At 38.0% G+C, this 26,117-nt stretch overlaps 1 long non-coding RNA gene across 3 annotated transcripts in view; it reads right to left on the bottom strand.

Annotated features, from left to right (window-relative positions):
* Positions 1-25,467, bottom strand: part of LOC130167201 (uncharacterized) — a 95,617-nt gene extending 70,150 nt beyond the window's left edge. Inside the window, exons 1-2 of one of the 3 annotated variants that reach the window (XR_008827248.1) lie at positions 25,053-25,467; positions 24,359-24,440 (exon numbers count right to left, since the gene is read on the bottom strand). This is a non-coding gene — a long non-coding RNA (uncharacterized LOC130167201). The remainder of the gene's footprint in view (positions 1-24,358; positions 24,441-25,052) is intronic. The other 2 variants (XR_008827250.1, XR_008827249.1) reach the window with 2 other exon arrangements.
* Between the last annotated feature and the right edge of the window lie 650 nt (positions 25,468-26,117).

The raw sequence follows: 26,117 nt of genomic DNA, 5'->3' as shown, positions 1-26,117 counted from the left end.
ACACATCCAAAGAACCTGGTGTGGTTTTTATTGCATGTTTATAACTGCTTTGGAGGCTGAGAAATAAAAGTTTTAGTGAATGTCCTGTTTCTGAAACACATAATACATTTGGTCTCTAACACAGTAATACACAGTTTTTGTCCTTTCTAACATTTTAAATTGACTAATAAACAATGACTGGGTTATTTGGTAATACTGAGCACTGAGAAAACTTTAAAAAAGGAGCCATTTGAAAGTTTTGCTATTGCTACAAAGCAAACGATAGCGTTAACAGCAGTTTACAGACCACTCTTGCTAAGAGCTTCAGCCATTAAGCCATCAGCCATTGTGTTTACAATACATAATAGCACTACTTCTGAGAGGGCTGGACCAGTTTCTCACTATCACAAAGTGACAAGACTGGGCCAGGGATAGCTGGTTAGCATGCTAACTTCAGTAGAAAAAAAAGAAAAAAAGATAGATAGATAGACAGGTAGGTAGGTAGGTAGGTACTTTATTTATCCCCTGGGGGAAATTCATGTCTTCAAGAAGTGATAGAAATAGAAGCAAAACAAAAGTTAAAATTTGCACTGCTTTCCACCACTGGAGACAGCTCTTGGCAAGTGAAGGAATTAACTTTCTGATGATCAACTCACAACGTTTCTTCTTAACAGCTGTTAATGCCAACGTTGGCTATGTAGCAATAGAAAAATGTCCAAATAGCTCCTTTGACACTCAGCTGCCTTCCATTACCTACAGAAGCTAATGTAACAGTATCAGTGCTCTGCTAGCAGTTTATATTGATGACACACTGTAAATCTACAGGGAATTAACATGACAATCCACACTTAAATTCATCAAGTCCTCCAAATAAAATAACAGCAGCCCTGATTTTATTTAAAAACCACCTTATGCGACATTTAGATTAGCACGCATGTCTGAGCGAATGTTCCATCAGCCTGTCCACACTCAGCTGTGATGACTCAACCTATACACAGATCCTACACACAACACTGTCTGAAATAGAACCATTCATCTCTAGCATGCTCCAGTGCGATGACAAAGACACAGAAGTCATACTGTGTGGAAAAGTACATATATCTAAATTTAGGTTTGTCACACATGAAAGCAGACAAATGATGGTGTGGCCAGTGATACCATCGGACCCTCATACAACTTTCATTATACATACAGAAAAATGTTGAATTTTAAATGTGTGAGGTGGCTCCAAGGAGCACTTTGCTTTCCTTGATTATTCATTAAACCCATGTAAAGTATTCTTAAGTGACTGCAAAGGCAGAAATTGCACCTTTCATTGGAAAGCCCTTGGCAGGTACTGTAGCAATAAAGGCTCACAGACAGAGAGCAGGGCACATAGAGGTTAAAATATATTCTCTTTTGTAGTCATCAAATCCAGCCGGCAATCAAAGCCCCAATTCAGAGGGCAGTGTATAGTTTAATCCATTAATCAGAAAGTCTGCTATTTAACTGAAATGCTGTTTAAAATATCCTTCAGCATTGTGCTTCTGATTATGCACATGATGCCTCACAGTTTTTTGGCTCAAAAACAAAATTGCCTCTTATATTTCTGATCATTTTGATGTATGATGTGTTGTGTGTGTGTACATACTGCAGAGACTTCCAACGAGTTTGGGATTCTAACATTATTCCCAATGCACAATCCCCAAAGTCCATTGTATGCTGAAGGTAAAGAGGCACAAAACACAACACCTTACAAACTAGGTACATAGTATTTGTTTTGTTTTAAATATAGTGAAAAAATACATAACACAAAACATAGACACAGAAATAAAGTATCCAGTATTTAAAATACTTAGTCTAATGATAAATTAGATTGACCAAAAGTGAATAAATAATTCAATAATTCAATAATTAATGTAAAGATTTCCTGCCTATGAGTTTTATACCATTGTGAACTGAATATCTTAGGGTTTTGAGGTGGGTTTTGGAGGTTTTTGGAGTGTTTGTGAGACCATGAAAGGTAAGTGAAGACGCCACCTCAGGCTCAAATTGTGATTGGCATTTTTCACCATTTTGTGACATCTTACAGATCAATAGTCAATATTCATTAGTTCCACCCATAACCTTATTCTTACACTTGGCCTCAGACATTACCTAAACGAGATAAATGTTAGGAAGAAGAAGAATAAATATGTCTTTATTCATCACTATAAAGCACTCACTGCAGTGAGTATGGCCCACAAGAGCTTTATAGCAAAATAAGCAGTTAGGATCCCTGTGCTGTTGTTATATGGCCTGTCTGTGAGATGAATGATGGGGATTATTCATGGTTCCTTGGAGATGGTCTGAACTGATGACTATTAAGGTGGGATTCATTGACCACCTCTTGACTGGCAGTGACACCAGAGACCGCCTTGTGTGGGCCAAGGGTCAAATTGGATCAGTGTGAGGTCAGTGCTGACATGGAGGCATGGACAGGTCCACTGAGTAATTAGGTAAGGGAGGAAGCTCGGCTCCCTCTGATGGTTACCCTCGGTTCCCCGCTGAATGCCACCAGATTTCAACTTTCGCTATCAGTCTGCCTTACAGGAGCAATAAGTGGGATTTTTACTGCTCCATAGCACTAAACGGCCATAATATATCTGGAGATTTGAAAGAGTTGTTGATAAATACCAATGACTCCATGATTACTTCACAAGGCGCTGACCTTTCTGCTGTGGTTCTCTGGATCAGTATGTCTGCTTGGCTGGAAAAATATCTCGCCATGTCAGGAAGCTTCCAAGCCTTCACGTGCCCCAAAAACCACATCTCCGACCCCAGATGCTCACATTTTCAACTCCTCCCTTTGTTGTATATACCAACAGCATGAATGATATACTGTATGTAAGACATCTTCTCTGGATCACTGCATACGTACAGCTGACGCTCATGATTGCAGAGAGAAAATTGAGATCTTGTATGACCTGACCACAACAGACCACATACCTGCTTCTATAATTATAAATGTTGTGAGTCTACCTGAGCTGGCAAGAAATGATATCCATGAACAAAGTGGGAAATTAGATTGGTCAAGGCTTACAGAAGATGACTTCTGGCATTACAAATCTTTGACTGATAAAACCCTAGGTAATACTGATATAGTGACTAGATGCTATTATGTGTAGCCATATTTACTGTAAGAACCAAAACCACAATAGTGATCTATGTATAATGTATGATTAAATTGTGAATTGTTTAAATAATAGCAGTATTCTGTCACTTTTGTTACACTTGTCTTCACTTGTTTTGTTACGACCTAATAAAAGGGGGAAAATAAATAAATAAATAAATGATGGCAGTAAATCATTCAGCCAATTAGAGCTAATCAACATCATTTCCGGCCAGGATGGAATGAGTGTGTATCAACTCCATGCAGAGGCCAAAGAAGCTTTTAAAAACTGGGTTTTCTCAGGAGAAGATAGGAATGGCCCAGAGTGTCAACAAAGGAAGTTGCAAGGGTTAGATTCAAATAGGCTGTATCACTTTGCTTTATTATGCTTTATTAAGAGAAATGAGTTTCGTGGCCAAAAAGCTTTACTAGAATAATGCTAGCCATCGACTTGTTGTGCTACTTGCTATCAGATTTTCTGGATTGTTGATGCATGGCTTACTACCTGACTCTATGTTGTCTGTCTTTTTAGTGCCAGTTGTCAAAGATAAAACCGGTAAAATATCTAGCATAGAAAATTACAGACCAATTGCCTTGGCTAGAATGCTCTCTAAATTGTTCTTGAATAGACTTCAAGAATACATAAGAACCACTGAGAATTTGGATTTAAAAATAAAGACGGCACACATTTGTGTATACACACTGAAATAAGTTAGAAGGCTTGAAAGGCTAACAACAATATTTATGTGTTGTCTGGATGCATCCAAAGTGTTTGACCGAGTTACTTGTGGCAAATTATTTGTCAAACTACAAGAGCGAGGGGACCCATACCTGGCAAAGATCTTACACTTTTGTTGCATCAAACCATGCAAGTTAGATGGGGTAAGAGTATATTTGCACCGCTCCTAGCGACCAATGGGGTCCGACGAGGTGGAATACTGTCACCTGTTCTCTTCAACCTGTTGGTCTGCCTGAAAAGTTTAAAGCGAGTAAGAATGGCTGTTTGGTGTTGGATAGTTTCATTAACCATCTGTACACCGATGATTCAGTTGTCCTGTCTCCACAGTGCTGGCTCACCACAACTGCTCAGTGCATGCTCAAGTTATGATGTGAGGCATGACATTAAATTTAACTGTAAAAAGACTGTTATCATGTTGGTCAAAACCAACATTTTTGTGGCAGACCAAGTGCTAAATGAAGTGAACAAAGATATCTAGGTCACATCATCAGGAATGATCCATGTGATGAGGACGATGGGTGGTGCCACTGTTGCAAACTGTATGCACCATGTTGGCACGCAAATTTCATATGTGTACACATGATGGGAAAACAGCCCTCTTTAAAAGCAACTGTAGACTCCACTCTACAAAGACCATTTGTGGTGCAGCTATAGTGCAGCAAAAATGGAAAAAGCTTCAGGTGGTATATAATGATGCATTCAAAATCTTGCTCAAGCTTGCAAGATGGACAAGTGCAAGTCGTATGTTTGTGACAATTAATGTTCTCACCTTTCATGCTGTGTTGAGGATTTTTATGTATAAATTTATGTGTTCATTAAATGCCTCATAAAATGTAATTATAACCGAGCCTGCACTTAGAGACACAAGCTGCTACTCTTGTTTATGGAAACATTGGAACAAATGTGTTATATTCATTGTGGACTAGTAAATTGTGATGATTTTATTTCTGTTATTGCCATGTATTTTATTTCATTCTCATACTAATATGGACCTACAGTATGTGCCTGAAATACAGTTAAAGTATGTCTGTAAGATTTATGTCCTGCGTTTACCTGAGTTGATTAATAAGGAACCAAAGGAAACGGCAGCATTAAGAGCATAAGGAGTTGATGAGTTTGCAGAGCAACTCACTCCAAGTCCCCTTATTTGCAGTGTAAGCTGTAACATGAAAACCAGCTGCTAACCTTGCTGCTTTTTTGTCCACACATGACTTTGCATCTGGGTGACCTTTGTGGTAGGCATTTATCAGTGAGATTTATCGTTTAAGGCTGATAGAGCTCCTCAAACCCAGAACCTCATGACTTTGGTATTATTATTACAGTATTTATTCTTATTCTGCTGACATGTTACCTTGATACTTAGACATTTAGACCTAGACACTTGTTGTGGATGTATTCAGGGATAGAAATGTCAGTCAGTCAGCCCACCACTTTGATCCAGAAATATTTCAACTACTGTGGTCATGAGATTTTGTACAGACATTCGGCTGATGTATGCTGCTATGCCCTGACTTGCACTACCATAAAGTTCACCCTTGTGAGTGAAATGCCTCTATAACTATTGAATGGATTGCCATGAAATTTGATTTACAAATTCAGATTTCCCTGAGGATGAATTCTAATTATGTTGGCGATCCTCAGACTCTTAATTTAGCACCACAAAACTTAATTTGTCCAATACTTTAGTTTATGACTACCTACCTGGAAAGCTAATGACATTCCCATCAGCCTCAGGTGTACTTTGTAAACATTATACCTGATGAATATCATACACATGATGAATATCAGCATTAATATCGGCATGTTAGCTTGCTTGTTGATGTTAGCACTTAGCTGTGTCGAGTACAGCCTCAAAGACCTGCTTGAACGGTTGCAGTCTTTGCCCTTAGTCCGTCAGATTCATGCCACCAGCATTAAAGCAGAAGCGAGGGGAGTCAGAAACTTGTGTAGGAGGTCAATTCTATCAGTGCTACAATCCATTCTGGCTGCATGAGTTAAATGTAAGACATTACGTGATTTGGTTTGCTTTCAGCAGTAAACAGAACCCCACTTGGGAATATAAGCACCATTCCAAGTTTGGTACCAAGTAAATACTGCATTATTCAGATCAGTTCATGTGGGATCATGTTTTTGGATCTTACGTTGGTGCTTTCAATGGGACAATCTATTTTAAAACATAATTTTCCCTAGGGGGTTCTTGGTAGTTGTGTATGTGAACTCCTAAACTCAGCAGCATTAACCTTTAAGTGATGATACTACACATTCAGGGGGAAAGTCGTCCTGATGAAGGACTGATGGAGTCATTTGTATGCGGAGGCTTCGGAGCAGATAATAATCTGCTGTCTGTTGTCCGTCTCCACCATGCTGTTGCAGGCAGGGAATAAGCAGCACCTTGGTGTTCAACATTCTGCTGAGCCTTTATAGGATGCTCTTATATGCTTTGAGGAGCTCATCCAAAATCTGACCCCCTCAGCAATGCCAAGTGCACAGGGCCGTCCTCAGATGCCACAGCCCAGATATTTGAGAAGTTCATCAGACCCGTTCTGATGCCTGCCTCACCTTTGTGGGCTGGCCAGAGGGTGAGGAGTAAGAAGTAAGCTGTAATGTTTTAATTATGTCTACTTAAGGGCATTTTATATTTTACTTTAGAAAGTTTATTATTTGTAGGTCAAAGTCACTATACTAGGTTTCACTCTCTGTGATGTTACTTTTTAACCTTTGAGAAAAGATGTAACTAGTAAAGTGGTTTTAAATAAGAAAGAAAATTAGGTGACAAGTTCTGGGAGATCAATCCACATTTTGTCCTTTGGTTCATCCATCTCAGCAGTTAGGTCCAACACAGGTCTTAAATAATGCAGATGAAGTTCTCTTTTGCCTTATAAACACAAGGACGTTACTGAGCATACATTATTTTTGCCTTCATGATCATGCTGTTCTACTGCACAGCGAGAATTTTGCTGACAGCTTTCTACTTTTCTTTTAGATGGGTGTTTTTTTCTGACACTTTATGGACCCCTGAAAGGAGAATTCATCTTTTCAATAGCCACAGAAACACAACAGAGTCCCTGAGCCTGATAGACAATCTATGTCATGCTCAAGGACACTTCAACAGAGGAGATGGTTGCTGTCAAAGGTGACAAACTGTTAACTCATTGACTGTTGCATGATAACCCTGCATCTGCCTTCAGCTCAGATTGTGTTCACTGTCTAAATGTGGAGAGTTCAACATTTAGCCTTGAGTAATATCAAAACTTTTTTCAGAACTGTGACCTACCATCAGGTTGTCATTCTTACACTGAACTGCACTGTACTGTACTACTCCTTACAACTATAGAGCATTTATCCGTAAATATAATGCCACTTTTGAATGCCACGATTACTGAGTGAAGTCAAAGACACCATCAACCCAAATACATTTTCCTTACAAATTGACTTTTCCTATACTGACTGAATAAAACCTGGAGTACCCGAACGACAACCATCTTTCTCTCGATGATTATTTTAATATTGAAACGAAATGTGTGATTCTTGGTGTTGAATAAATGTAGATAACCAAAACAAACCTGGAGTCTACGTGAATTGGAATCAAAATACTGGTCAGAAATTGGTTTTTCACAAAAAAAGATTTCCAGTTACTATTTATTTTAAAAATCACAACTATTATTCAAAAATGAACCTTCAAGTACAACAGATCTGCAATAGAAAAAAAAGACATGGGGTACATTTAATAGTCATTAAGTATAAAACACTAATGAGCATAAATCATTTCACGTATCTAATGTGATACAAACAATGCCACCACTGACAGAAAGTTATATTCATGTTGACATTCCTGCCCTAAATGCTAAATAAGACTGACAAATCCTTTCAAGCTGTGGCTCCAAGTTATTAATTACCGACTTGCTAACAAGCTGCATTTGCAGTAGCATGTGTCAAATCTTGACTTGCCTAGTCTTCCTTTTAGTTACCTGAGGCTTAGTAGTTGGATGGGAATGAATCTCCCTGGAGGTACCCTATTTACGTCAGGGAATCACGTGCTATGTGTTGAGAGCCAAGGTAAAGCTGTAAATTTAGCCCAAGAGAAGAGAAGTATCTTAACTTCTTACTATGAAATGAGGAAGATGTGATACAGTCCACTGCAGCCACAGACACGTGATTGTATTTATTCACAGTCTTATTTACAGGTGAAAAGTAACTCCATGTCTCAAAATATAGAAACTCAGTAATTAGCAGCAGCTAGTTTTGCTGCAAACTTTGCTGTTATATCCTGTTTGCTGAGAGCATAATTATGAATATCCCCTATCTAAGTGAATGGACATGGACGTTTTCATTTGGTTTTCACAATCAGCTTGGGTTTGTGAAATCCAATTTCTTTCTGTAATAAAATGATTTGATAAAGTCCTCCATGGAAAACAGTCTCTATTCTTCCGAATCGTATTTCCTCAGGGGGTTGAGTCGTTGAATAATGGCAACAGTCACTGAGTGGTACTGTAAATCTGTCAGGAATTGTTCTGATAAAGCTGTCAAATTATCAGACAGATTTTTACATTATTTCAAACATAATTTGACTCTAATAGCTTGATGCACTCCAGTTACACAAACACATTATATGTATTGATGAAATTATTAAACAGTACATTTGAGTTTTTTTTTTTTTTTGTTTGTTTGTTTTTTTGTTTTTTCAACAATGTTTCAGCAACATTTCCCTTTGTTTATCAATGAAAACAGTTTGCTCCTTCCTCGGCTCGTTCAGTTCTCCCTCTGCCATGTTGAAGTACCTGCAAGGTTGCTGCACACATGATGTCAAAGATGAGAAGTTGAGCTCTCCTCAGCCTTTTTATGCCAACTGTCAACCTGCATTGATGAGTGCTTTAAAATGGCAAATATGGCTGAGAAAAAAGCCAATACTATGAAAATAATTCAGGGGGAATTTTATCTCAATGTCCATTTTGACTTAATTCTTCACAACAATGTGTAGTTGTTGGGTACTTCACATTTTCTGTGATGTGTTTTTTTCTCTCTCTCTTTCTACCTGACCAACTCAGCCTTGAGAATGCTTCAACAATGAACTTGTGATGGCATGACATCAGATTACCCTCATTACTTATACCGCGGGCGATTGAAGAATTATATTTTTATTACGGTGTCAAGGAAAGTCTGAATATTAATAGCACTCTAGAACTCCAACAGCTGTCATTGCCTTCAAAATGTCAAAAGAGTCTACAAATACATTGTTACATACAGATGGGTGACAAATTCAAGGAAAACATTGGAATATATGAGTGGAGAAACACAATAAATGCAATTAAAGTACAATTAATCAATTAATATTCCAATTAAGCTCTGTTGATTCTCATTCTGTGTCGAGATGACAAGAGGAAAAGATCTAAGTGACTTTGAAAGAGGGTTCATTGTTGGGGCACCGATGCAGGAGCTTCAGTCATAAAGAAGCTCAACTGGCTGGAGTTTGATAGAGACAGTAACTAAAGTGACACCTGCATTTACATCTATGAGAAAGACGTCAGTAAATATGGCCAAAACTGGTGGTTGCCAGCACATTTCATGAACGTGATGCACGTGCATTAGTGCAATATGTGAAGAAAAAAAAAAAGAGAAACTCTTCCTCAGGTGACTGAGAATGTCAGTGCAGGACATGATCAACTGTTTGAGCAAGAACAGTCTGTCAATAGTTACATGGGCTGCAGTGCATAAACCCCTAATTACAAAGATGAATGTGCATTTGAGAGTTCAGTGGTGCAAAAACCACAGCTACTAGTCTACAGAGATGTGGAAGTGAAGATGAGTCATCCCTCACCATATTCTTGACAAGTGATCAAGTGCATGAGTGGCACACACCGTACAGGCCTGAATACTTGACCCCTACAGTGCGGTGATCCAGTGGCTCCGTCATACTGTGAGAAGCATTCTGCTGGCATGGTTTCTCCACTTGTCCCCTTAGAGAGAAGGGTCACTGCAAATCAATACAAAGTTGTTCTGAGTGATCACCTTTATCCTATGATGAAATATTTCAGTCTGGATGGGAGTGGTCTCTTCCAGAATGAAAATGCCTCCATCCATAGGTCACTGTATGTTTCGTATGCTGTGGCCTTCACAGTTACTAGAACTCAACCCAACTGAACATCTATAGGAGATTTTGGACCAACACGTAAGACAGTGCTCTCCACCACCATCATCAAAACACCAAATGAGGGAATATCTTTTGTCAAAATGGTGGTCCTCCATCCAGCATAATTCAAACACTTGTAGAATCAATACCAAGGAGCACTGAAGCTGTTCTGGCAGCACGTGGTGACCCAACACCTTACTGAGACACTTTATGTTGGTTTTGCCTTTAATTTGTCAAAGACATCTTTTTATTCCATCACTTCTACCCAGAGTCAGCCAACTGGTAAATATGCCACTTAAATTCATTACACATTGGCTCATAAAGAGAGTAATTATTTGGAGTCCTGTGCCTCCATCCGGTTAGCGTAAGAGTCAATTAGGGTGAACAACTGAATGTTAACTGGCTCATTAGAAGGCGGGAAACAAAGCAAATGTCACATTTCCATAGGAGTGCTGCTGCTTTGTATAGTGGAGAGTTAGCAGGCCACTTTACAGTGTAAAGGCAATCCATATGGAAAATTGAATAACTTCTCTGGAATAAACACGTCGCACCAATATCACCACATCAACAGCTGACAGCTCTATTGTTAGAAAACTGAGAACTCACACAATAGTTTTTGCTTACGTTGAAATACTCTGAACAGGTGATTGAAGTTACACACATTCATTTTCTTTATTTCTACTGAGAACTATGATATCAAATCAAACCACTGAAGAGCAAAGATAAGAAAATTGTTACCATAGCAACAAAGAATCAATTTGTGGTTAACAAAATGAATTTCTGAAAGACACTGCAGATGACATACACCATTGAGCTTAGAATTCAATACAAGCTGGGGAGCAGTTCATCGTTATATGCTTTTCCGATGAGAGCAACAGAATCCACAAGAAGTTTTTGTCCATATACTGGCACAGTTTAACAAAATTAGCCAGAAAATCTATTACTTCAAATGAGAAAGACTTGGTTTTGTCCCCTTTAAAAGAGGTCAATCTATAGCTAAAACAAAACATCCCTAAAAATTAAGTTTCTATACAACTAAACTAGATAACGATCTGTACGACACATTATTGCGACCAGATTATTGTCTCTATTAAGGTAATGAGGAAATGTTGTTCATTTACATATTTGACAATTCACAAACACATTGCTACTGAACATATCAACAAATTGTTCACAGACAAAATATTTATTTCCTACATAAACACTGCAGCACAAAACAGCCGTACACTTTTTTTCCCCCTTTTTCCTCTACACCCACTACAGCGCAGGCGTGTGCTTCATTGAAATTAAGTATTAAAGTCCTTACAGTACCTTGCCTGTTTCACTAAAGCTGTTAAATAAATTTAGTGGAGTAGAAAGTACAATATTTCCCTCTGAAATGTAGTGGAGTAGAGGCATAAAGTAGCATAAAATGGAAATACTCAGGTAAAGTACAAGTACCTCAAAATAGTACTTAAGTACTATTTAAGTACTACTTCAGTACAGTACTTTGAGTAAATGTTCTTAATTACTCTCCAGCACTGCTAATAAAATTATTTAGCCTTCAATATATTATATTGTTCAATTACCAAACCAGGTAAAACTCCTGAGTGAAGAAAAGGGGGTTTCTATTTTATACTAGACACCCCAGTTGTCTTCAAGCTAATGTCAAAAAGTTAAAGACTAACTAAACCACCACAGCCACAAAAAGATTCTCAAAATGAAATAAAAAAACTCTATATTGATGTCAAAATGTATCTCTATCTTATCACCCATTGTCTCACTGCTCACGAATGAGCACCAGGGTTTGCTAAAATTAGATAATATGACTTTTTATATAGGTAATGAAACACCAAGCCAACACTGGAAACAAAAGGGTGCGCTCTCAGCTAGCTAAAATTAGATAGATAAACTGTATCTTGAGACAAAAGTTAGACACTAGCTAACATTGCAGTTTATCTGTAGATATTTGACACAGTCTAATTCAGAAACTTTGAAGGTAAGGTGTATCAAACAGGCTAGTTAGCTACTGCTAATTACATTCAACTACAGTGTCTGGATGACGCACAGGAGGAGAGACATCAGCCACTGATGGAGTGAGGCAGACAGACGAGGCGTTCAACTAACGTCAAGGTTAAGAAATGGTTTCGGGGTTAGAGGTGTCTGAATTATATTGTAATATTTGTGATTACAAGTAAGGAAAATATATAAATGTTTCAACCCCACTGAATTGTTGTTTTTATATCTTTTGCGTACGAAGGGTGGGGTCCATATCTTAATCAGTGGTTTCAGGATTGGAACCCTGGTTATCTTTAGCGAAGATATATACTGCTCAACAAATAAGGCAACATCACACACAGTCTCACACGCCAGCCACACAACGGGTAGGATGATACAGGGCCTGACGGATGTAACAAGCAGACTTTTGGGTCGGCGATAAAACACAAGGAATAACAAGAGTCACTCTGGACAACAGAGGAACCGCATTTCCTTTCAGAGTGGCAAAGGAAGTGATACTCCAGTATCTCGACCACAGAGCTGGCGGCAGCTCCTGCTCTGATATCGCCACTGGTCTGGAAGCAATAGCCAGCAACACACCAGGGCATCTTCCGACACAAGAAAATAAGCAAAGAACGCTAAAACATAACAATGAAAATACATTCTGCAAATAAATTCCACACACACACACACTCAGACTCAATCAAATGTAACCAGTTTTCTCTTCCTGGCCACAAATAGAAGAAGGCTGGAGAGAATGTGAGGTAAACGCAGGAGAAATGTTATTCAATTTTTACTCTCATCCATCTCTGTATATCCCCATAACTCTACTGAAAGTGTTTTCCTATTGGCAAATGTGGCAGCGCTTTAGTAATAAATCATGAGCAAAAGCTGTGGCCGCCAGCTCAGCTGACATGATTCTCAACAATTGGATTTCTCTCACTGTGCATATGTTATCAAGGCACCAGCACCATGAAGAACAGTGATTCAGCTGCCAATACAGTGCTGGTTAGTGCCAGTACAAAAGAGCTGCAATGTCATTGATAAATATTTGTCCTTTTTTGCCATGTTACTGTCATGGGGTCAGGTAGAAGTCACCATGAATGTGAACTTATGAAGGGTGTGAATACATATTTTTGCCGTTTAAGTGTTCACTACACTGATAAAATGCTTTCACATTAACAATGAAATTCGCGGTTCATTGAAAATATCCATTAATAAAAGGATGGCTATATTTCTTTCCCCACAGGCAAAATGTAAAGCTATGCAAATCAAACCAAGCAACTACAGTGGGCTCATATTGCATATATTCAAGACTTATCTTCCTTTGCAAATACAGCTAATAAAAGTCTGAGCATAACAATTGGACCTGCAAGCAAGGTTAAACATTTGCAGCTGTGCCCTCTGCCTGCGCTATTTCCATCTCTGTCCAGCAAATGGTGAGAAGTGCTTAGTGAGAGGAGGCTGGAAAAAAAAAAAAAAAATGCAGATTAGTCACCAGAAATTGGATTTGTGCTTGCCAGAAAAGCATCCTAAAAACATGTGATGAGCTTCACACAGCCGGAAACGAAGAGCAAGTGAGAGACTGAGAGGGGAAAAGAACGGAGTGGGAGTGGAGGTGGGTGTGAACAACAGCTACTGTAAGAGTTTTGAAGAGACAGCAAATGATCCGCGGGGTGAAATGGAGAGCGCAGCCCTCGTCACAGTCAGCAATTCACAAACATAACAGCCCTTATAAGGGCGTGCTGCCTATAATTTTCTAGTTTCTTAAATTTTGTTTTGTTTGGTTGGTGTGTACGCTGCGATTGGAGGATCATGCCCTTGAACAGTTTTTCAAGATGCGTATAGTGAAAGGCTTTTATGTTTGTGGGGGTGTTCCTCTTAATTTTGATTCCCTATCGCTTTTCTCTCAAGTTGAAGTGCCAACAAGGCCTGTGAAGTTGTGTGTCTTTCTATCAGTAAGTTTTTGTGTGCGCTACCAGATGGGGAGCAAAAGAGCATCAGAGCATGACAATATAATGAGTCTTCTAATCACAGCATTCAGCCAAGCAGAAGGTAACGCCATTGTAATCAGTTACAATACAGGCTCGGGCAAAGAGAGACAAAAACGTTCATGTGGACAGTCTTCACATAGGAATCAATAGGATCAGGGAGAACCGCTACTGAATAGAGACACTCTAACATTGTAACACTGGTAAAGCCATTACTGAATGATGTTACTGTCAAAATATAGCTCTGCAATAATGTGTTATAGTGGACAGACTATACAGTATTTCATGTCTGTAATAACGATTGTGCTTCGATAGCACCAAACATCATATCATCTTATGAAACCTTTTTGAAACATCTCATCAAAGCAATTTATATTTAGCTTTCAGTAATTTTAAGTAACAAAAGATTTGTCTTTTGGGTTTACCCGACAGCAAACTTTCATTTTCTTAAATAACTACCTTTATATTTTGTTCTTTGTTGTGTGCTAATAAAAGCAAGAGAGTCCGTACTTTACTAACTTGTCCCTGAATTCAAAAAAGTTTCCACCTCTTGCAACCCTATCTTGAACTTGCTGTAGACTGGGCTGGGTGGTGTTAAAATGTTTCCTAGTGCCTAAACATTACCTGAGCTTTAGTCAGATACCAAAACAATACTATATGCTGATACCTCACACTGTGAAGATTGCAAAACTTTCTAATCAGCATTTTTATTTTAGCAATGAATGAACTGAATATGTATAATGTGAAAGGTACTGCCAGCTCCCTTCAGACAGATAAAGTTAGTGAGCACAGTGGAGCATTTAGCAGCTAAAGAGCCACATATTTGCCTCTGCAGTTGGCAGAGAATAAAATAGAGCTAAAAAAAGGAGCATGAATATTAGGACAGAAAAGCATGTAACTCTCGCTAGTTCGATACTTTGCTTTCTATGGACATATTCATTCAATACCAAGAACATAAAAGGCACTCCGCTGTATAGTAGACCTTTGATCATCCAAATCCTTGTGAAACAGGGTCAGTAAAATATTCAAGTATTACAGCATATAGAATTATATAAATTGATATCAGTACTCTCTATAATGTGAAGTCTGTGAAGTCAGTTTAGCTTCATGTTATTAGTAAGGCAGTTCACACATTAAATATTTTCAAATGTATACCTGCAATATCAATCCAGTACAGCAGCTTTCGTTTTATCCTTGGGCAGGAGAATAAAGTGTATGTGATAAATTAAGACTCTGCTACAAACACAGCAAGGTAATATAGCTTTAATGACACAGTGAGTCTTTCATGCCTAGTTTCCTAGGTTTAAGTTTCAATAATGTCTTCTTATTGGCATTAATTTCTTTATGTTCACAGACTTTCTTTTCAGTGTGTGACTGACAAGACGCATAACACGTCATGTTTGTGAGATCTAATGACAACAACTAGCCCTCGCATTGTTAAATATTGCCATAGCAACATCAAATATTTAAGGTCAAATAAGTAAGTCAAATAGTCTCGGCTTTAAGTGCAACTTACGATTATTTTTATTATTGATTAATTTGCTTATTATTTCCTCAATTAATGTGATAAAATGTTAGCAAATAGTTAAAAAGTCCAATAAGATATTAAGCTTACTGTGATTTAAAAAGCTGTCACATTTAAGAAGCTTGAACCAGTGAATCTTTGGCATTTTTGAATGAAAAATTATTTCTTATGAAAAATAGATGCAGATTAATTTTCTGTGATAAATTAAGCTATTAATTTACAAATGATTTCAGATACAGTTTGGATTTATGTGACAGTCTTTATCTCCCCATCTGTCACAACAGAATATACAGCAGCATTGAGTTATTTCTGCATTGAATAATAACGGTAAAGCTATTTGAGAATTACCTTTCAAGACATTTTACAGGTTACAGAAGTATTACAATATACTAAAAAAACAGTTTCAGTTTTTTTTTTCAATTTAAACTCAATAATTAAAATGTTTTACCAAAAGGCTTTACTTGTGCATTTCTATTCAGACTTAACCATTACGATGTTATGTGTTGTTAATTTGTATACTTTCATGAAAACTAATGCAACCATGACAGGAGGTTCAACACAAGATTTCAGCACCTAGGACAGTTCCTTGAGTATCCAAACACACACAATAACCTGCTGTCAACCAGGAACATTCATTTAGGAACAGCAAATGCATGTGTGATTAGCCCAATACTACTTCTGAGACATGATTTATATCAAGAGATCTAGGTGATTAACATTCAGATTTCCACTCTGCGCTATAATCACATTGAATATCAGAGCGGCACTTTATGATGTTGGAGTTTTGGCACGGCATATAGGACCCACTTAATTTTTAATTTCCTCTCCAGGTTCACTGCTTACTTCCTGAGACACTTGTCAGAGTTTATACAATTCTCTGTGACCCTCAGCTGTCAATGTACTATGTAACTACACTTCCTGTTACACAACCAAAGGAACTGTGGAAAGGAAAATGAGAGTGCATTAGGATTTTAAATAAATGTCTCTTTAAATACATGTTGACTTTGTCCACACAAAACGTTATTCACTACATTTAATTTACATCTGAACTGCTTTTTTGTGTTTTATATTTTGTGTTTGTCAGTCACAGGCAAATTAAAGAATAATTTAATATCCGAGTCCTTCAGTTGAGTTGTTTTCTTCCAGTCAAACAACTTATATACTGTGACATTACACTGAAAATGGAAATGAAAAAATATAGAAGTACATGTTCTGTACTAAGGGGGTGACATACAATATACAAATCATAAATTACCAGCTCATCTGAATGTGTCTCAAATATCCAACTTTGATCAGTGACCTTGAGAATAAAGTACAAATCACACATGCTACTTTTTAAAAGAAATGTTTCATTAAAATAAATATTATAATATATATAGCCATCTGTCTACTCTATAAGATTGTACTGCAAATAGCCACCTTATCGCCCCTGCATGAGACATGTCCTGTCCTTTCTACAGGTCTTTACAGCAGGCAGCCCAGCTTTCTTATCAACAATGTATTCACAAAAACAGTAAAAACACAACCATGCTTATATGACAATGTGATTTATCTTAAAATGCCAGTGGACATGTCTCTAAATTAAATGTTTTCCTGTGTAGCTATATCATATTATTGAAATAGCTTGTGCATGTAAAAAAATAGATCACAGCTTAAGCACCTGTAAATTAAATTTGTGCAATCTTGCAATTAAGTATATTTCTATGCGATACAATGTGAAGGGGGTTTATAAATTCGGTATGGAATTGTGATAATGGTCTACTCGGTTTAGCCTCTGTACACCCAACCAAAATAAAGACATCCATCAACCAGTGAGAGGGGAAAAGATAAAGACGTTTTATTTTTTCTGCCATGTGACATTTTGCTGTCATACATTACCGGTAGCTCACAGTTTTTGGGATTAGTGGCCAGTGAAATTAAAATGATGATGTTATGCTCCACCACCCACTGTATTAGACAGATCTGCAAGTGATGACAAGGGGTATTTACCATCTGTATGTGTATGTGTAGGACACCTATTTCAGTACAGCTTATCATTGCCTGCTGAAATGACGGCATCGACTAAGTTAAATATATATGTTTAGTTCTGAAGGTTGTAGAACAGCCATTGTAATTACCTAGACAATGGAAGTTATTCTTGGAGGAGCATATGCTAGTGTGCCATTCCTGTTTTCGTGCAACCCTGCTGTTATTTGCAGAGATGCAGACTTTCTGAACTTCAATTAGAGCAGAATGAAAGAGAAAGGTCGAAGATACAGTGCTTGACAGTTGGATGTTGCAGCTTGAAAGCTTAACTCGCTATTTGGAGGAGGTTGGTGCTATCAACAGTGCTATCTGTAAATGAGTGATCCTTTTTTGAAGCAATACTGAGAATGACATCACTCAGATCCCTCCTCATATCTACAGAAAGGTGTTTGATTAGGGGAATGATAAGCATGATATCATCTGCTCTGTTACATATTGACCTTCATTCAGAAGAGACCACTTACCAGTATATTTTGTAATCCACTTCAGACACATTACAAAGCTATATTCTCTTTCATCTTTTGGATGCCCCATAGGCCGAGAAATGCACATGAGGACTGAGGTCGAACTGAAATCAAAGCTAAACTAAAAACATCACATTTCTGTGATGTTTACAATAACATGTCTTACTTACAACAAAACACTGTCGCAGGAGTAGTTTTCTTTCAGTGAGACATGGAATTACATAATGTAACAAGCCTCAATACACACAGATGTTGTATCATTAACAATGTAGAAGTGAAACACAACTGATATTCCATCCACAAAATGGCTTTAAGGAAACTATGTGAAAATTCCTTTCATTTAGTTTTTTTTTTTTTCTCAAAACATAGCAGAATACAACTGAAGTGTGTCCTATTTTTTGAACCAGTTTAGTAGAACACAGTGTTAAGATTCAAGATTTATGATTAAAACAGAAGTGCCTGACGATGTCTGTGCAGTAAGACTTCTCAGAACTTTGGTCTGAGTCTTAAAAAAATCTCACTGGAATACCCGGTATGATTTTCAGCCGTGAGTTTCAAAATATGAGGGATCTCAATTGGATTATTTTTTACTTTGGAATCATCATAACTAAAGGAAAGCTGGAATTGATGAAAGCACAATTTTCAGAAATGATTTTCCGATCAGTTTTGAAGTTGTCAGGGTTTAAACTCCTTACAGTACATCACAGATCTTTTGACTCCAGTTGAGACAAATTACAGCCTGACGGTCTTGGGCAGGTTTCTAGTGATTGTTTCAAACTGTAGATTAGAGATGAGAGGTGATGGTGCCTTTGCCATCAGGACTTCCAGACCTCAGAATAACCTGCCTGTGGCTCAGTAAATCTCATAATTTATTCACTTCTTCAACTCAATTTAACAGACCTGCTTTCATGTGCCTTTCTGTTAATGTTTCTTATTTAGTGACTACTACACTTGAATTCAAATTTGCACTTGTGGAAAATTGGGTCACCATCTTTGATTGAAGTAAGAAAGACAAACCAAATGAATCAGTCCTATACTCAGAGGTAGTAAACTCTTGATACAGGTCTCTGTCTCTGCTTTGCAGGAGTACAAAAGACCACAACTTTGTGATAAATGAGGATTTATCTATAGCTAAATGTATATAAACAACTAAATAAGTGAGGCATTCATAATGATAATAATGAACACATGACAGAGAGGTCAGAATCAAATTGATGAAGTTGATCTCTGAATGACAAAATGAACTGATCACAGTTAAAAAAGGGAAAATTGATAATTCAACACCAACTCTTATCACAGACAGGAGAAGGAAAGTTTTCTGCATACTTTCGAAATGTCGTCTTGGAGTTGAGCCCTTTTCAGCTAGACCCAACTTCTTCACTTACTCTTACAGCGACGTGACGCTACCCAGGATACAGCGGTTGCCCAGCAATGATAGTAAGATAGCGGAGTTCCTCAGCTGATCTGGCGATCTTGCTCCAGGCTTGATGGAGTAGATTTTTTAGAGGAAGAGTAAGCGTTTCTGGAGATTGACTGTTGATATTTGAACACAACGCATATTTGAACCCTTAATCCAAATAATCCCGCTGTAATAGCAAACTTGTGTTTTAACGTGTTTGTGGCTATAAAACCCTTTGCACATCGTACAGACAAATACCACGATACAGAGCTAACATGCTGAGAAGACGAGGCAGTTTCCAGTTGCGAGCAAACCAGCTACAGATTGTGATACTCACAACTCTTCTGCTAATATAACTAACAGTATATCTTGTCAAACCAGAAAATAAGCCAAACCCCAAGCAAGTAATTTAACATCACCATACACACAAATGTGACACTGGTACCTGCTTGCTAAGTAATCAGTGGGGGTTAGCAATCACAAACATTGGCAAACAGGATAAAAAAAAAAGTACTGACCTATTGGCTCTGTGAAAACCTGTCAAAACAGAAACAGAGCAACCTCCGCATCCATCTTCATGCCTTTCAACTCTCAGTTGGAAAGCCTCAACAATGTTAATGCAGTTCTTTGCCCTTGCCAGATCATAGCACTTCTTTTTCAGTTTTCGTTCTTCTGACCTTCTCCTATTTGGCTGTTCTTCGGCCATATCTCCTTCTTGACAGTGCAATTATGTTATGGAGTATATGCCGCCATCACACCACTGCCGGTAAGCGTTCCTTCTGTTCCCTCTCCTTAACATTGCAACCAGTCTCGTCTGCCATCCCAACTGATCCCATTCAAAACTCCACATGGTCTTGCAGTGACGGAAAGGTACACTGCTTCTTCTCCTGGTAATCCTTAAATTGGCACTATCCCTTAGATAAATTTACCGTCTCTGCCCCCTTTCTCACATGTCCTCTCCTCTCAACTTCTTTCGCTTTACTTAGTTCATTTCTTTAACCAGACTCAAATAGTCTTGAAAGTAATTTTGTTGGCCAGACTACAAAACATCCAAAATACTATCAAAGCGAGGCTTTGCTCAAGTACAAAAGTATATAAAACAAAACTTGGGTTCATTCAGTTTGGTGTTGAGTTACAAACCACGGCTTTTTTCAAGTAAAGATCCAAATCTTAATGAAGAGAAAATGTTGCAGGAAAACCAGTCTAGAAGAGGTAAAATAAGACTGGTGAGCAGTTATAAGGAAATCTTGAAGGACAAAAAGTGAAGACGAAAAACTGAAGAGAAAGTAAAGAGGAAATGTAAAATGGAAGAGAGTTCAAGTGCCAGAAGTTCAAAAAGAAAAAAGTGGCGAAAAGGGCCGGCAGTTCTTTTATCAACTGGCCAGTCTATGTGATTATTCTGGGTGTAGAACCCGCCTTTAGCACCTGAACTGTAGCAGGGAGATTAATTTAACTATAGTTTTGAGTGCAATTATCACATGTTCATCTTATCACCATGGTCAATCAACAGTGATTCTAAACACTAACGCTAAAGCTGCAGAGCAGAACAAGGATTGCGGTCACCAGCTGCAGTTAGTGGGTTAGCTGTTTAACAGTTTACAATGGGGCACAGGGGCTGTGATTAAGATTTTAAAATAAAATATAGCATATTTTAATGACACAATCTGTATGATTCATTTGAAAAGTAAATCACATACCAAAGTAAGATAATCTAAAATGAATAGAATGACATTATATGTATAAAGTGCAGAAAAATATTTACGTGCAACAGGAATTCAAAATACTGGATAAACCCCTTTAAACCCTGGATACATCCGTGTTATAAGTCACTTAAAAACTAATAATACGGTTGTTTTATACAATAAACATTTTGCTTAATGAGATGGTACCAAAAAATTCCTGCTGAGTTTTGTTATTAGTCAATCCTTTTTTCACTTCACCATTTCCTACACTCAACTTGACCACACAAATAAATTGGACATTTTTTTTTCTTCTTTTCCGGCACTCCTAAGAGAAAGGTAAGTACAGCATTTAACTCTGTTCTAGCTGGAGGTAAGATACAGTAATTGGAACACACTCTGTGCACCACAACATGAGTGAATAATGGTCTTAATCTTCACAAACTGCCTCATTAGTATCATCAACCACAGAGGGAGAGCGGGACCATAGCAGCTCCCTGAGGCACGCCAAAAACACTGCCCACATAAAAAGCTTAAACATACTACAGGAAACAACAAAAGTATAACTGCTGAACAGAATATCAAATAAAGCCCTAATGGTAAACCTTGTCCTGCATTCCTCTATAAAGAACTATCATACCTGATTAATTCAAGAACAGCATGGAAAATATGATTTCCATGTTTATATAGCATTATGGAGGTGACTTTCTTCACATTTAAGGTACTATTCGTAATGATGAACTACAATAATGGGCACATTATGGAAACTGAAGCAAAATAAAGAAAGCCCTCAGGGTAATATATATTCCATTGTTTTACTGCAGAATAAGCTGCCTGTTTTCTCATTGTTGACTTTGCACTCTAAACTGGAGATGCAGTCTGAGGTGTCGCACGTATTATTCAGGATGTGTGACAGAGGCCTGCAGAGCTTGCAAAGCAGGTAGCACCAGCTCCTCACAGGCAGAAGAAACAAATAGAATTATTTATAGGTGTAAAATATTTATTTGGGATCTGTCTGTGCCCCCATTGCTAAAATATAACATAGGTTATTCTGCAGAAAACCCAGAGAGGGCTGGAACATTGAAAGATTAATCTCTCCTCGTTTCACTGGTACAACCTATTTGATGGTTTTGGCCCCATAAAACCAAAAGTAACTAAAATGAGGGTGTATGTAAATAAGTGAGTAGTAGCTGTCTTTATCTAGGATACCAGAAACCTAGAATATTACCCTAAGTAACCTAGAACATCTAAAACTCTTAATGAACACCACTGCTTGACAACTTTGGGTAATAAACTGACTTAGAATTAGAAATGTATCATATATTATGAATAAGAAATGCAGTGAAATGCCTACACTCACTGGATTGGGTTTGTGCGACTTGGTAACAGTATTAATGAACTACACTGTGTGAGGCTAAATTGAAATCCGGATTGACCTTGTGGCTCAAATACTGCTGTGTTGAAAGAATACTGAGTAAACACTCTCATTTTTCAGGTTCCAGAGCGGATTTAACAAGAGGTTCATGGAAGCTGCTAAAACCAAAACAAATGTAAGAAGTCATCGTATGAGTGACACATCTATATCTGTATACTGAAGGCTGGAAGCTGTGATTTTTTCTTTTTTTTCTTTTGCAGAGTCTCAGTGAACGTGACAGTGAGAATGTGCAATTCATTTGAAAATTGCTCTTTGAAAAATTAGCCATGGTTCTTTATGGATATCAAGAAGGGCAGTGGACCATTTAGTGTGCTGACCTCTATGTCAAAGCAATGGCTGCTGTCAATCATCTCATCTCAAAACATTTAATTATTATGACAGTTTTAGACACTGAAGATCCTACATTTATTATAATCATGTTATTTGTATCTAATTAAAAATGTTGATGTTGATACGCATTTATAACAGCTAGGTGCATTTTGTGCCTGTCACAATGGAAGCCTGCTTGTTGCCAAAAGAGGTTTCAAATTTCCGAATAGCAGTGTGAGTAAAATCCGATTTTTGTGTGTCCAGTGTGTCCTAATGTGATTAAAAAATGCTTTCAAATGGCAAATGTAACCAGACACAATATTAAAATATTAAACAGGAGCTGAAAATCCTCCACTCACACAACAGCTTTAATTCTCCAAGCTTTGCCTTGTTTGATAACAGAATTGTTTTTAACTCACACACACACACACACACACACACACACACACACACATATATATATAAAGCCAGGGTCAAGTCACCAAGGTGGCAATGGAATGAATTTATTATGTGAATACATGTAGTATGTAGAGCTGATATTTGACATCTAGTTTCTGACACTGTCACTCACAGCAAACATATATAAAGCTCCGCACAGTAGAGACGACCATAAATGAAACCTCCATAACCAGATTAAAAACAGAGCAGGTTGCCAACTACTACACAAAATCTACTCAGTCTGTGTTAACAAGCAGCAGAAGCTGCTTTGTGACCACTTCTCAGTAAAACATTATTCCATTACAGGAAATTTACTATCCAGTGAATTGAGATGTATAAATCTAAAACCAGCAATGCACCTGCCATGCAGCAGCAGGTTAAGACTTGTCAGCTCTAGAGCGGATAATTAGCAGACATTAAAAATCACTGGAATTCGTGGCATGGTCAGAATTCATGGAGTATAGCTAAGAACCTCTTCTTATAGAAAGTTATGAAGTGCTGATAAAAAGCAGATGACCCTCAAAAGGCTGGCAATGAGTGCATATGAGTTGAGGAGCAGCTAAAGCACAGAACAGCAGCTCAGCAGTTTAGATATGATTATGATATAAAAATAATAAAGCAAGCTGTCACATAAACCAAGAGCTTTGAGTAGAAATGTTTCTTTAAAGTACAGCTGAACAAGAAGAGTATGCAAACAAATGTGGATGTGAGTGACTCCCAAGTGTGTGCGCAAGAGACAGAGCCAGGCTGAATTTTCCATGAAGCCAGTTGTGCAGGGACATAATTACTGGTATGTGCACAAGACAACAGGTATGTTTACATCGCTATGACCAATAAGCAGCACACCTGTTTACAGTCAGCTATGGAACATCACCAAAAAAAAGGCAGCAGGGAAATATTCTGCAAAAACCATCATACACAAACACGACCAGCCATATTTCACCACTACACAAACAGCACAAGAAAATATTGAACTGCACAATGACAAACAACAACTAAAAGCTCAGCCGCAACAAGTCATTTACAATGCAAACGCTGCAAACAGATAGAGCTATGCTAGCAGCAAGGGCAGAGATGACCAAACACATTGCCAAGACATGAACTCACAAGTCCTTCATTAACACATACAGTAAACGCTTACCTTGTTTAAGTGAAGTAAAGATCCTCTGCATCTGAGCAGACAGACGGAAGTCCCAAGCTGCCAACCAGGGCTGTGCAGTGACCTTTAGAGGGGCAGGTACTCAGAGTTATAAAGGGGAACATTGAACATGATTTTAAAACAACATACACAAACATAATTTACAGCATAACCTGTTGAATTATGGCAAACCATATTCAAAAAGTGTGTAGCATGGTATCCCTCAATATACTGTATCATTGATTATCACCTGTTAAACATCACAGTAGCATTATCAATAAATTGTACACATACAAGTTACTTAAAGTGAAACTATAAATTGTGCCAGTGGCAAACACCAGTAAATAATCGGTGCCATCATGTGGATTAGCCAAATTAGCCACCAGCTTGCTTTAATGCTACCAAAGATCCTCTTCTCTACTGTCTCTGATGCTACTTCAAGAGTAAACTTGTATAGTGGTGAACAGAAATACAATTTGCCCATGAAAAAAGCAAGCAACTAAGACCATTAAACATATAGAAGTGTGTTCATACTTACCCTCGCAACACAACTGTGTCGTTAGTTGGCGGCTAACAGCTGCTTGACTGTGCTAATGGCTTGGACTTGCAAATAAACACTAACCACAAACATGCTCACTTCTTCTTGTAAAACAAACCAAAACAACGTGCACATGACACCCCTGCAAATGCCACTTACCGGCAGTTGTTTCTTTTTTTCAGAGTGAAATAAATTCCCAATATTCCTTCTGATGAGTGTCTGTCGGCGACGTCCGGGTCACAGCTGCTCTGTTAGGGCAGAGATGACCTCAGGTGAAAGGTCGTCAGGTGACGTAATCCGACTGACTGCAACCAGGTCATTTCATTTATAGGGGGAAGGCAGGCCTCCACACATACGCAATTAAAACACTTCGACAAAAGGACACTGCGGACACCAAGAAGCCTCATTCTACACCTCTGCATGTGCAAGCTGCCAACAAGTACAACCACAGCTGATGAGTCCAGAAGCACAAATCCTTTGAGCGCGATGCAATCTTTATGATTGCCTCCACAAAACCTTCCCGAAGCTAAATGATCGGACTGTATTCTGCCAGCTTGTTTATGTAAAGCTGCAGGAGCAGCAACAGCAGCTACAAGTCTCCTGGAGCTGAGCAGAGTTAGCAAAACAAGCACTGCAGCACACAGCAAACCACAGAGGGGGTTACTGCCAGTTTAAACAGAGCCATCTTTTTTTTTTTTGCAAAAGGTATGATGCATATGTGCTGCATCTAATGGAGTATGTCAGGTGTGAGTGTAATGATACAGGTTCAGCAGTTGTTCTGCATTTTACTTTGACTAGCTACCAAAAATAGACATGTGTTTCAATCTTCAACATAGTAATAGATTATATCAAGCATTATTGTCATTTTCATTTTCATAAGGTTACGTGTGGCTTTATATGAGTAAATATGATTAGTGCATTTCAATTCTATAAATTGTAACATGAAACTAATATAATCAGATGAAAATACAAAAATGTACTCAAACTAATATACAAAGCAGATATGATATTTTATAACTGGAGAAACAAAAGTGAGGATTAACATTAGTGTCAACAAAGATGCATTTTCTTCAAGGTCATGGATAATATAGCCTGGAAGACAATATTGTATTTAGAGAACACTGTGTTCAGATGTAATGCACTGTACACTGTAACTGTTTAACTAAAGTCACACACAATGTTTTTCACCATATACATTGACATTTGTGATCTGGAAAACACATA

This window comes from Seriola aureovittata, chromosome 4, assembly GCF_021018895.1.
Source record: "Seriola aureovittata isolate HTS-2021-v1 ecotype China chromosome 4, ASM2101889v1, whole genome shotgun sequence".
Lineage (NCBI taxonomy): Eukaryota > Metazoa > Chordata > Actinopteri > Carangiformes > Carangidae > Seriola > Seriola aureovittata.
Note: the sequence above shows the minus strand (reverse complement) of the source record. Positions and strands in the feature narration are given on the sequence as shown.